The sequence below is a fragment of the Ixodes scapularis genome, unplaced genomic scaffold (genome assembly GCF_016920785.2).
Source record: "Ixodes scapularis isolate PalLabHiFi unplaced genomic scaffold, ASM1692078v2 PGA_scaffold9__187_contigs__length_104089568, whole genome shotgun sequence".
NCBI lineage: Eukaryota > Metazoa > Arthropoda > Arachnida > Ixodida > Ixodidae > Ixodes > Ixodes scapularis.
Window position 1 is genome coordinate 99,304,048 of NW_024609884.1, and position 12,860 is coordinate 99,316,907.

General features: G+C 46.5%; 1 protein-coding gene across 1 annotated transcript in view; it reads left to right on the top strand.

Annotated features, from left to right (window-relative positions):
- The window catches only part of LOC8025400 (neuropeptide Y receptor type 2), a 1,264,215-nt gene that overhangs the window by 287,166 nt on the left and 964,189 nt on the right, over positions 1 to 12,860 (top strand). The window contains exon 2 of the mRNA XM_042287344.1: positions 8,351 to 8,447. The gene's annotated coding sequence lies outside the window, so the exon portion shown is untranslated. The remainder of the gene's footprint in view (positions 1 to 8,350; positions 8,448 to 12,860) is intronic.

A 12,860-nucleotide genomic window follows, 5' to 3' on the forward strand; every position in this document is an offset into this window, starting at 1 on the left:
GTTTCAGATAACAATTGGCGGCCCCTGTCGCTTGTAATAACTTTTGTGCACCATGGCGCAGTAGAATGCTGGAAAAAATAGCAACCGTTTCAGCAGACGGATTTTGGAGTGCAGCTCTTTCGACGTATTGAGATAAATAATCGGCAGCAGTGACTGAAGATCCAACGATATCCTCATGAAGGTATTGGGAATGAGTCGAAGAGGGGAACGCGACAGAACAGCACACGACAAAACAGCACGCGACAAAACAGCACGCGTCAAAATAGCACGCAACAAAACAGCACAGCGTCAAAACGGCACAGCGACAGAAGAGCACGTGCCAAAACAGCACGGCGTCAAAACAGCACAGCGACAAAAGAGCACGCATGTAGCAACTTCAAGCGCGTTCTTCACCTCAATCTGAACGAATGATAGCGAACCTCATTCACCTTTTCATTTGTTGTCGTTAGGTTATAGAGAAATTTATTGCCTATTTCAGAGCTTACCAAACTCCGCAACCCAAAACGCCCCCCCCCCCCCCCCCCACAAAAAAAAAAAAAAAAAATAAAAATCGCGTCACGACTTTTTCTCGGGCTTTTCACGAGGCTACAAGAGTTAGTTACAATGATGAGTACTAGTAGCAGTCCACATAATAAAATGTATGCTAAAGATGACTAAACTTAAATCCATAAAAAAATACGACAGCAGCAATTGCTTCGCGATCCCCCACTGGATCTGTTGGACCCACAGTTTGGAAGGCACGGCAGTTGATAGTAGACCACGATTTTTATCACAACAGGAGTTACCGATCGGCATCCAGCGTAAAGCAGTTCCGTAAGGTGACAGGCGGAAAGCTTTAAACAAACGAATGCAATTGCTCGAACTTCCTTCAGCGAAGCTCTTGTTGGTAGGTTTGTCTGATTTTTCCGTGTCGTTTATAGTCATCAGAAAAAGAAAAGGTCAGTATTAATTGAAAGAGGTCAGTATTTTTGAGGGCGTTTGAAGGGGGCGGGGGGGGGGGGGTGATTCATTCCTGACTATATGACCACTTCCTTTCGTAGTTTTCAGTTTGTCTCCGAGGTCGGTTCAACCTTCAACAAAAGCTCCGGGGGCGCAGCGGTCTTCAGGGTGAAATCTGGGTTTTTGACCTGATAGAGATTTGTGTGCCGAATTCTTCGTTCAAAGAAAATCTAATCGTGAACTGCACAATGCAAATCAAGAGCGTCCGTAAATGCCGCTCATTTTTTAACAACCCTAACTTCCGTCTACTAGAGGAGGGCGTAAATACGATTTTTTATTGCCGTTTCTGTGGTCGGCGAGAATTTACCACATCTCGCAATCGTGAAAATGGAGAAACATCGCACTGAGTACAATGCTTGCAAATTTCTGGATTTTGATATTTGCCTCTCCGACCGAAGTGGTAGTGAAGCTGATGTTCGTCCTGTGTACAAATACGAGCACACGACGATAATGTCAGATCACGATAGGCGCCCCAGTCCGTCTTGCAGAAAAGGTCGCGCCGGCTGCCACAGACAGCAACAAATAAAAAAAAAAACAGTACCTTGTTAACTCACTATACATTCTAAACAAAAGCTTTTATATATTACATTTTCGTCAGTATACTGATTTTCGTCAATAAACCCCCCAATAAACGAGAAGTTTATGAGTCTACAAATATTTACCGAATAATTTTGGAAACACCTTTTTTTGGACGGTGTGCTGTCTTGTCGTTGTGCTGTTTTGACTCCGTGCTGTTTTGGCACGTGCTTTTCTGTCGGTGTGTCGTTTTGACGCTGTGCTATTTTGTCGCGTGCTGTTTTGACGAGTGCTGTTTTGTCGCCGTGCTGTTTTGACGCTGTGCTGTTTTGACGCGTGCTGTTTTGACCATGCTGTTTTGTCGCGTGCTGTTTTGTCGTGTGCTGTTCTGTCATGGTGCCGTCGAAGAGGACTAAGCCAACCTGTTCGGATAAAATATTTCGGCAAACTAACGGGTGCAGCTACTCCTGTCGGACCACTGGTAGTGCGTTTCCCTTGTTGGCAGTCTAAAGAAGATTGTACATATTTCAGGAAAGTGTCATGAAACTTGGCCCAAATTTACGTTGTTTTGGAAAATCTGATAGGACCAGCCGTATGTTCGTCATGAAAATCTCGAACAAAGTCGGCGCGCAAATGTCACGAACAAAGAAAAGCCAGTGGTTATCTAAAGGCGAACAGTTGTGTCAATAAAGGACGTCATCACGCAATGAAAAACATTGTATTTGTTTCTGGAGTGCCCTATTTAAGGTAATATTTGGTGGGTTAAAATAACTAATAATGCCTTGAATCCAGGATTCCTAGCGTTGTTGAGAAGCTAATTACACTTAATAAATTGTAGTAGTTCTAAAACATCATCATTATATTCCCATTTCTCGTCTGGAGCTTCTACACGACACCGAAAAAGTGCGTCTGTATTTGCGTATTTTCGACCGGATTGGTAAGCAACAGTGAACGTGTAGTCATGTAGGGCCAGTATCCAGTGAACAAGACGTCCCGTTACGTTCTTACGCGACGGGGCCACCAATTCTCCAATTAGAACACCGAATGAACCAGGCCGTTCGATATTGGACCTCCGAAGTAAATGGTTATACTCCGTTTCACCTTATGTTCTACCGCAGCGAAGGCTAAAAGCGCGAGATCATAGCGTTGACAACTGCCCTTAATGAACGAGAGCTTGTGCCGCCGAGGTGTGCCGCCGAGGTGTGCCCTAGAGCAGGGAGCTCGCGCTTGTAACCTTTCCTGCGGTACATCGTAAGGTGAAATAGAGTATAGAAAAGTACTGCCGTTTGGTCTTCGTCAAAATATGCATATTCAGGACGTTTAACGAATCTCCGGCAAATTTGATTTTTTGAAAACTGCGCATCACAAAAAAAAAGGGATAAGGTATTTTTAATTCCTGCTTAGAAGCCTATTTAGGAATATGTTTATAATTTTCGAACAATTTTGTTTTTTTATTATTTTCGAGCAATTAAAATTTGTAATTATTGAATATAAAGACATGATTTCAATTAGAAACTTGTTGGGCATTATCGAAAAGTACTAAATCCACCCACATTATTCTAATTAGGGCACGCGGAGCAATTTACGGCGTTCCCAAACATTGCTTCTTTTGGACCTCCTTCAAGGTTTCGCTTTCTTGTCGGAGGGCATCTCCGCGCTGGCAATCCCGCTTTCCGTGTTCAAAGCACACAACGTGCGTACGACAAGACGCCTGTTAATAAGAATTGCGTTTCCATACCGGCACCGATCTTCAAAAGGCAAATCTTATGTGGCAGTCTAGAGGCCTTCGTATCTAGCCTTTACTACGTAAAATACATGACGGTGCACGCATGTTGCGCGTTTCGACCAGGGGAAGCTGGATAAGAGGCGCGGAGATGCTCTCCAATAAGAAACCGAAGCCTAGAAAGGCGTCCAAATTGAACATTTTCTCGGGACAACGTAAAACGCGGCGTGCCAAATATCACCCAAATGTGAATGGGTTTCCTGATTTTCAATTAAGCCCTGCAAGTTCCTAATTGAAACCATACCCTTAAATTAAAAAATTATTTAAGTTAATTACTCACGATAAAATTCGGCAGAGACACGTAAGAGCACATTCGGCAGAGACACGCAGCGCATTTCTACAGGCAGCGCGCCACGTCTTTTTTCACACGGCGCTCCGGCGGTGACATCACGCTCTCCCACTACGCAGGCGCGGCGAACCCCGCCGGCTCAACGCCTTCCGTGACGATGCTTCTGCGTTGCTGTGCTTTTCTTTGTGTTTTATTTCTGAGCAGCGTCCGCTGTGACCTTCAGTACCCCCGCAGGCTTCCGTGACGAAGCATCTGCGTTGCTGTGCTTTTCTTTGTGTTTTATATCTGTGGAGCGTCCGCTTTGACCTTCAGTACCACAACAGGCTCCCTGACGAAGCATCTGCGTTGCTGTGCTTTTCCTTGTGTTTTATTTCTCAGCAGCTTCCGCTTTGACCTTCAGTATCCCCGCAGGCTTCCGTGACGAAGCATCTGCGTTGCTGTGCTTTTCTTTGTGTTTTATTTCTGAGCAGCGTCCGCTTTAACGTTCAGTACCCCCGCAGGCTTCCGTGACGAAGCATCTGCGTTACTGTGTTTTTCTTCGTGTTTTATTTCTGTGGAGCGTCCGCTTTGACCTTCAGTACCCCACAGGCTCCCCTGACGAAGCACCTGCGTTGCTGTGCTTTTCGTTGTGTTTTATTTCTGAGCAGCGTCCGCTTTGACCTTCAGTACCCCCGCAGGCTTCCGTGACGAAGCATCTGCGTTGCTGTGCTTTTCTTCGTGTTTTATTTCTGTGGAGCGTCCGCTTTGACCTTCAGTGCCCCAACAGGCTCCCCTGACGAAGCATCTGCGTTGCTGTGCTTTTCTTTGTGTTTTATTTCTCAGCAGCTTCCGCTTTGACCTTCAGTATCCCCGCAGGCTTCCGTGACGAAGCATCTGCGTTGCTGTGCTTTTCTTTGTGTTTTATTTCTGAGCAGCGTCCGCTTTAACGTTCAGTACCCCCGCAGGCTTCCGTGACGAAGCATCTGCGTTACTGTGTTTTTCTTCGTGTTTTATTTCTGTGGAGCGTCCGCTTTGACCTTCAGTACCCCACAGGCTCCCCTGACGAAGCACCTGCGTTGCTGTGCTTTTCGTTGTGTTTTATTTCTGTGGAGCGTCCGCTTTGACCTTCAGTACCCCCGCAGGCTTCCGTGACGAAGCATCTGCGTTACTGTGTTTTTCTTCGTGTTTTATTTCTGTGGAGCGTCCGCTTTGACCTTCAGTACCCCACAGGCTCCCCTGACGAAGCATCTGCGTTGCTGTGCTTTTCGTTGTGTTTTATTTCTGAGCAGCGTCCGCTTTGACCTTCAGTGCCCCCGCAGGCTTCCGTGACGAAGCATCTGCGTTGCTGTGCTTTTCTTCGTGTTTTATTTCTGTGGAGCGTCCGCTTTGACCTTCAGTGCCCCAACAGGCTCCCCTGACGAAGCATCTGCGTTGCTGTGCTTTTCTTTGTGTTTTATTTCTGAGCAGCGTCCGCTTTAACCTTCAGTACCCCCGCAGGCTTCCGTGACGAAGCATCTGTGTTGCTGTGCTTTTCTTTGTGTTTTATTTCTGAGCAGCGTCCGCTTTAACGTTCAGTACCCCCGCAGGCTTCCGTGACGAAGCATCTGAGTTGCTGTGCTTTTCTTTGTGTTTTATTTCTGTGGAGCGTCCGCTTTGACCTTCAGTACCCCCACAGGCTCCCCTGAAGATGCATCTGCGTTGCTGTGCTTTTCTTTGTGTTTTATTTCTGAGCAGCATCCGCTTTAACCTTCAGTACCCCCGCAGGATTCCGTGACGAAGCACCTGCGTTGCTGTGCTTTTCTTTGTGTTTTATATCTGTGGAGCGTCCGCTTTGACCTTCGGTACCGCAACAGGCTCCCCTGACGAAGCATCTGCGTTGCTGTGCTTTTCTTTGTGTTTTATTTCTCAGCAGCTTTCGCGTTGACCTTCAGTATCCCCGGAGGCTTCCGTGACGAAGCATCTGCGTTGCTGTGCTTTTCTTTGTGTTTTATTTCTGAGCAGCGTCCGCTTTAACGTTCAGTACCCCCGCAGGCTTCCGTGACGAAGCATCTGCGTTGCTGTGCTTTTATTTGTGTTTCATTTCTGTGGAGCGTCTGCTTTAACCTTCAGTACCCCCACAGGCTTCCCTGACGAAGCATCTGCGTTGTTGTGCTTTTCTTTGTGTCTGATTTCTGAGCAGCGTCCGCTTTAACCTTCAGTACCCCGCAGGCTTCCGTGACGAGGTATCTGCGTTGCTGTGCTTTTATTTGTGTTTCATTTCTGTGGAGCGTCCGCTTTGACCTTCAGTACCCCCACAGGCTTCCCTGACGAAGCACCTGCGTTGTTGTGCTTTTTTTGTGTTTTATTTCTGAGCAGCGTCCGCTTTGACCTTCAGTACCCACGCAGACTTACGTGACGAAGCATCTGCGTTGCTGTGCTTTTCCGCTTTAACCTTCAGTACCCCCGGAGGCTTCTGTGACGAAGCATCTGCTTTGCTGTGCTTTTCTTTGTGTTTTATTTCTGTGGAGCGTCCGCTTTGACCTTCAGCACCCCCACAGGCTTCCGTGACGAAGCATCTGAGTTGCTGTGCTTTTCTTTGAGGTTTATTTCTGAGCAGCGTCCGCTTTGACCTTCAGTTCCCCCGCAGGCTTCCGTGACGAAGCATCTGCGTTGCTGTGCTTTTCTTTGTGTTTTATATCTGCGGAGCGTCCGCTTGGACCTTCAGTACCGCCCACAACCTTCCGTGACGAAGCATCTGCCTTGCTGTGCTTTCCTTTGTGTTTTATTTCTGTGGAGCGTCCACTTTGACCTTCAGTACCCCCACAGGCTTCCCTGACGAAGCATCTGCGTTGCTGTGCTTTTCTTTATGTTTTATTTCTGAGCAGCGTCTGCTTTGTCCTTCAGTACCCCCGCAGGCTTCCGTGACGAAGCATCTTCGTTGCTATGCTCTTCTTTGTGTTTTATTTTTGTGCAGCGTCCGCTTGGACCTTCAGTACCCCCACAGGTTTCCGTGGCAAAGCATCTTGGTTGCTGCGCTTTTCTTCGTGTTTTATTTCTGAGCAGCGTCCGCTTTAACCTTCAGTACCCCCGCAGGCTTCCGTGACGAAGCATCTGCCTTGCTGTGCTTTTCTTTGTGTTTTATTTCTGTGGAGCGTACGCTTTGACCTTCAGTACCCACACAGACTTCCCTGACGAAGCATCTGCGTTGCTGTGCTTTTCTTTGTGTTTTATTTCTGAGCAGCGTCCGCTTTGACCTTCAGTACCCCCGCAGGCTTCCGTGACAAAGCATCTGCGTTGCTGTGCTTTTCTTTTTGTTTTATTTCTGGGCAGCGTCCGCTTTAAGTTTTGTATCTATTAACCAACACGCTCGTTTTCAATTGTAAGTCCGCTTTAGCTTTCAGTACCCCCACAGGCTTCCGTGACGAAGCATCTGCCTTGCAGTGCTTTTCTTTGTGTTTTATTTCTGTGGAGCGTACGCTTTGACCTTCAGTACCCCCACAGACTTCCCTGACGAAGCATCTGCGTTGCTGTGATTTTCTTTGTATTTTATTTCGAAGGCGCGTGCATGATGACGTATTGGTGTGACCATCTTTCGGGCATAACGCCGCCGCTTTTTCGCGTAATGGAACAAGAGAGGGTTTTGCTTTAAAGAGAATGATCTTATTGCGAACTACTGGGTGATTCAAGGAGACGCCAGGCTCTTTAAATCGACCGCAAAATTCGGTTTCTTAACCTATCGCGCTACGACTTTGTGCAGCGTTGCCCACAGATGGTGCATTTGTTTTGTGAAATTTGCAAAGAGCGAACTTACCTGAAGAAAAAGTAAAGAAAGAAAAAGGCTTAGCTCCTATGGAAACGCAGCGACGCCACCAGTCTTCAAACAACACGGCACCGTTTCGCACGGGAGACAAGAGATGGCGCAACGAACGCCGCCGACGAACGAGCATACAGCACCGAGTGCAGGCGGTTTTAGCAGACGATCTTTTCGACTCAAAAGCGCCGCGCGTTCCGTAGGCGGCGACAGTCGCAGAAACAAAAACAGGCGCGGTATCAACAAGAAACTGCAGTTCCTTGTCTGCTAAAGACGTCGGCTCATGGCGTCGTATGCTCGTTAATTGGTGGCAGTTGGCGTCGTGACCACTTGCGCCATCTCTTGTCTCCCGTGGGAAACGGCGCCGTGTTGTTTGAAGACCGGTGGCTTCGCTGCGTTTCCATAAGAGCTAAGCCTTTTTCTTTTTTTACTTTTTCCTCAGGTGAGATCGCTCTTTGCAAATTTTACAAAAAAAAAATGCACCATCTGTGGGCAACGCTCCACAAAGTCGTAGCGCGACAGGTTAAGAAACCGAATTTTGCGGTCGATTTGAAAAGCCTGGCGTCTCCTTGAATCACCCTGCATATTAATTTCCCTAAATAAGCACCTGGAGCGGGTTTAAAGAGACATCCACCTCTTCTCTTTATTCTCTTTTTTTTAAGAAGCGTAGTTAAAAAAAATAATTTGCCGGAGTTTCGTTAAACAGCCTGCATAGTTCCTTGCATTTTTCCAAGGGAATGCTGGTCAAGTCAGATGAAACTATTTGAAACGGGTCGCCAAAAAGGGCAACTTTGAACTCCAAAACATTCTGTTCTTTGGCATTGAGCATGACATTTAGCATGCTGAGTGCCGCAGCGCAGATCGATTTTTTAGGTATATTACAACTTCATCAAAGTTTACTGTTTAGATTCCAGCGATTGATTCTCCCAACGAATTTGTGAGAAAGCAGACGCTCCAGATTAGTGTAAAATCTGTGTATGTTTTCTATTTGCAGAGTCTCCTAAGGACTGCCTAGGGTACCCAGGGTCCGATCGACGAATGGTCCTACTTTCAAAGTCTGGGGTGAGATCTGCGAGCTTCGCGTGTGCATGGTGAGTTAACACCACATGGCGGCCAAGCTGCGTTCAATATTTGTTTTGTTTCCAATGCTATTTCTTTGTAGACCGAAAGTAATGCAGCGGGTGGCAGAAAGCTGAATAACAATAAAACAAAAAAACGCGCCTACGCATTATGTTCTCGGCGTTGGGAGTGGGGCTCGAGTTGACTGCCGAAACAAAACGAATCGCGTGACTGGCGCCAAAAAGCGATCGCTCCGAGGCAGCGGAAGCCGGGTGCGCATCCTTTGCGAGTGAGCCACTCGGATCCCCCAAAGTTCGTCCAAGAGTGCCGGGGTGGAAGGGCTTTGACGGCCGCGCGGGGTCCTCGTTCCTGTCGGAACCATCCGTCAACGTCGTCCCCACAGCCGCTCGCCATGAGCTCTGTGTCGGTGCCTGTGACCCGAAAGCACCGGCGGCGAAACGTGTTCCACGATGGCTGCAGTCTCCTAAATTCACTGCGATGTGTGAGACCCCGGAAAGAGTATATCGTCAACCCCAAAAGTACCCGTTTCGCGAATCAAATTATTAATAAAAATATTAAATAAATAAATAAAAAAAATTTTTAATCGATCAGTATGTTTTGATTTCGCACCAAAAAAGGTCGTTCGCTTTGTGCTTTTGCTGGGATTGGGGACATATACAATTATAGGAAAACACAGATGAGTACTAAGTAAAAAGATCTCTGGCTGTAGACTCAGATATTGCGAGTGGCAAGTCTTCCGGTTTTGATATGGTAGTCCACAGTTCAGCAGTCGTATTGCACTGGCCAAAGGGGTCCTCGAAGACAGAGCCGCGAAACGGGATTTTAATGCAGATTTACAAACCACCGTGGAAATATCCATACGCTCAAGTTAACCTTGAAGTGACATACAGTGGTTTCGCATTGATCCTTTTTACAAATGTCGAATGCTGTGACAGAAACATCTCTGTAAAGTATTCGTGGCCCATCCTCAAAGCCCCGGGCCGTTTCTTTGTACTGTGGGGATTAAGTTACTCAATGGACCGAGCCCATAAGTGTCCGATGCCCTCGGAGCTCTCCCCCCGCACGGACATACTACAAGGAAAGCGGTTGCCAAGCCGGGTTCCTTCGCTGACTGAAACGAGTAGAAGTAGCTAACTAGACGAAGATCAAGAACCAGACCTCGTTTATTGGAACCAGGGTTCCGTAAACACACTACTGCTGAGAAAGTGTCGGTTCATTGGCCCCGAACCACTCGTCAATCGGAGAGCCGATGAAGTCGCATATCGTCGTGAGTGGTCGACAATACGCATCCTTCGTCGGTCGGGTCCCAAAAAGAGCCCACTCCCGACCGCTCAGGCGCGGTCGGACCAGCTACATGGCGCCAACCGGTTTTTATAGGGAGGAGGAAATGGGCTCCAGTAATGGGATCTGAGAGAAGAGATGGCAAGGGCGAAGGGCAAAACGGGTTGTCCGCTTTCGAAAACGGCCGCGTGCGACGATGCCAAGAAACAAAGTTTGCGCAATCTGTATCATATTGAAGTTGGGGAATAAGGATTCCCACAGTACACATGAAAACCCTTCATGATTCTTAATTTTGTGTAGTTTCGCTCGGCCTCTAGGCATTATAAAGATGAGAGGCCAAAAAATATGAACTAAAAATAGTCTACAGTCGGCGGCGATATGAGCTGGCCCAGCAGGTTGCCAGCAGGGTGTTTTCATCTGCTTTTATATATATATATATATATATTATAGCCCTATTTCCGCAATGAGCACGCACACTTTTTAAACATTTTTAGAAACATTTTTTTTCTTCACAAAAATTCTGAATAGGAGCAAGGTGAACGGCTACGTTTAGGCTGCTTGATTTTTGTACACAGTTCTGTCGGTTAATATAATAGGTAAAAACCACTCAAACAAAGTTTTCTTGTAAATCTGTGCAGCATGCCCTATTTCACCATTATACTAAACTGATTTATCATAAAGCATGCCAGAAATACAAAGTGCGAAACACTGCATCTTTGTCGTATAAGTGACATACTTGGAGCCTTGTATCTTTGAATTCATTATACATTTACGTATTAAATACTATATTTCTGTAGGCCTATGCATGTGCCGTCGACTGGTACCACTTTACTTAAATTTATAGTCGGGGAATAATTTAGAAACATGTTTGAATTTCATCAAAAAGTATTTTCATAAAAAAATTGAGCCCGCGTTATTAAAAAAAAAAAAAAAACGCACGTTTCATTTTTTTTTTTTTATTTGTTCATGTTATTTTCAATGATGTTAACTTTCCATGTACATAATCAAAGTTCCCCCCGTTTTTGTTGTATTTTTAGTAGAAACGTCCAAGCACAGGTACTACATGCACCCGAACCGGCAAACCGGTAGTTTCGCAAGTTGACTTTACTGCAAAGTTCTCAGCCTTCAAGTGCTAATGGCAGGGGTGTCGGAGCGTGTTTGGGAGGTGAAGGGGTGACGGAAAGTAGCCGTGGAGAGAATGAAGGGAGAGAGGAGTGGGGACCTGTCCCCCTTAGGCAAAAATATTTGCCCCTATCCTCTCTGGCTTTTCGAAGGCCTTTGGCAACGAATGTTCCTTTAAACTTGTTTTTTTTTTTTTTGGGGGGGGGGGGGGGGGGGGGGAAGGGGGGGGAGGGGGGGGAGGGGGAGGGGAGGGAGGAGGGGGAGATATTTTTTTCTTAGTTGGTATACATAATATTTTTTTTTCTCTCATATCGTCCGTTTGTCTGTGTTTCTGCTGTTGAAACCCATAAGACAAGATCTGCATGAGCTTTTTACATTCGAAGTTGCTTGTCTCCAGTTTTATCTATGGCTGCCGTTCACAGATTTGATCAAGTCTCCTTATTATGGTCGACATAAAAAAAATAGATTGAAATGAACGTGTTCGCTTTGTAAAAAAGCAACTCGACGTGGATCCCCTGAGGTCAAGCTTTGAGGTAGACAAATTTACTTTCCTAGAATTTCTTCGCAGGCCTGGCCGAAAACTTTGTCAGTAAGCTCAGCTCAAGTTTGGACCGAAGTGTATTTTCCAAGCACTGCATATGCTAAGAGACGTCAAGGAAGGAATTCCTGGCGATGGACTCTACACGACTCCAAGGAGATTCCCGGCGCGTAACAAAAATTTCCAAGTCGAAGTTGGAACGAAAGTGGGCGAAGTAGAAGTCGCATTCAGTTGAAATGCTGTTTTGGAATGTCTTAAGCAATAAGAGAAAAAGAAATATATATATATATATATATAGTCTTCCTGACGAACGGAGAAAAATAAATCGTCGGTTGTTGCTGTTGTCACTAAGGGTTTTTTCTTCTCAGTTATATATATATATATGTCGTAAGAGGTGCAGGGCTTGGCCTCCGAGACTTTGTATGGAAGAAAGAGCCACTTCAAAAACTTAACTCATTTACTTAGACGTTTCGACTTGAGACGGGTCTTCATCAGTATGACAACAATTCAGGAAAGAAGTATGGTAACCCTATGTTCTTGTGAAAAAAAAAGGAGGCAAACAGGCACAATAATGTATACGCGCACACAATATGAAAAAAAAAGGTCACGTGGGGGGAAAACAGGAAAGAGAGTTGTCCAGACCACAAGGGACCCAACCAGGTGAGCCCCTGGAGGCGCCACTCCCTCCGGGCGCACCAACTACAACGCACGGAGTCGTTAAAATCAGGTTTGCGCATAAGACCACAGGCGGAACGGCCACGCGACGGGGAAAGTTGACCCCGGCTTTCATTAGTACCATTCCTGCGTGTGTCGAACTTGGGGATGACGTACGCCCCCTTTGCTGACGTTCGTACTTTGATTTAGACCCGGTCTCGAGAATGGCCAGTGTTACTTTCTCGAAGGAGTGATGTGGCAGCTTCGTGTGTTTGGATAGCGGCAAATGTGGGAGAGAGGTGATATGCGCCTTGTGGTTGTTACATCTAAATCTAAATGCTGTTTCCGTCTGTCCCACGTACTGCATTCCGCATACTGCGCAATGGAGCAAGCAAATTACGTTCACTGAGTGGCAAGTAAGGCGCCCGCGTACCTTCTATCTGAAGTTTGGGTTTGAGCTTCTTGCCGTATCATTGGAAACAATTTGTTCCAACTCCTGGCACCTTGGTTTTAGACAGGGCCCGCAGAAGGAATTTGTGGGGGAAGGTACTCGAGAGTTTGCCAGTGACGCGGGGAGGCGAGGCAATAACTTGGCTTAGTCGAGGGCTTTGTTCAATTATGTTAAAATGTTTAATCAAAATTTTGTTTGGGATCGGTAGGCTTGCGTCGTACGTTAGGACCAGAGTGGAGGTCGGGCGGTCATTCATGATCTTCGCACGATCGAATGAAAGTTTGTTGCGGCCCAGTGCCACAGCCTTGCTGATAGCATCATCAATAGTGGCCTTCTAATACTTCAGCTTGTCCAGGACATCCCTCGGCTGATCGGCGC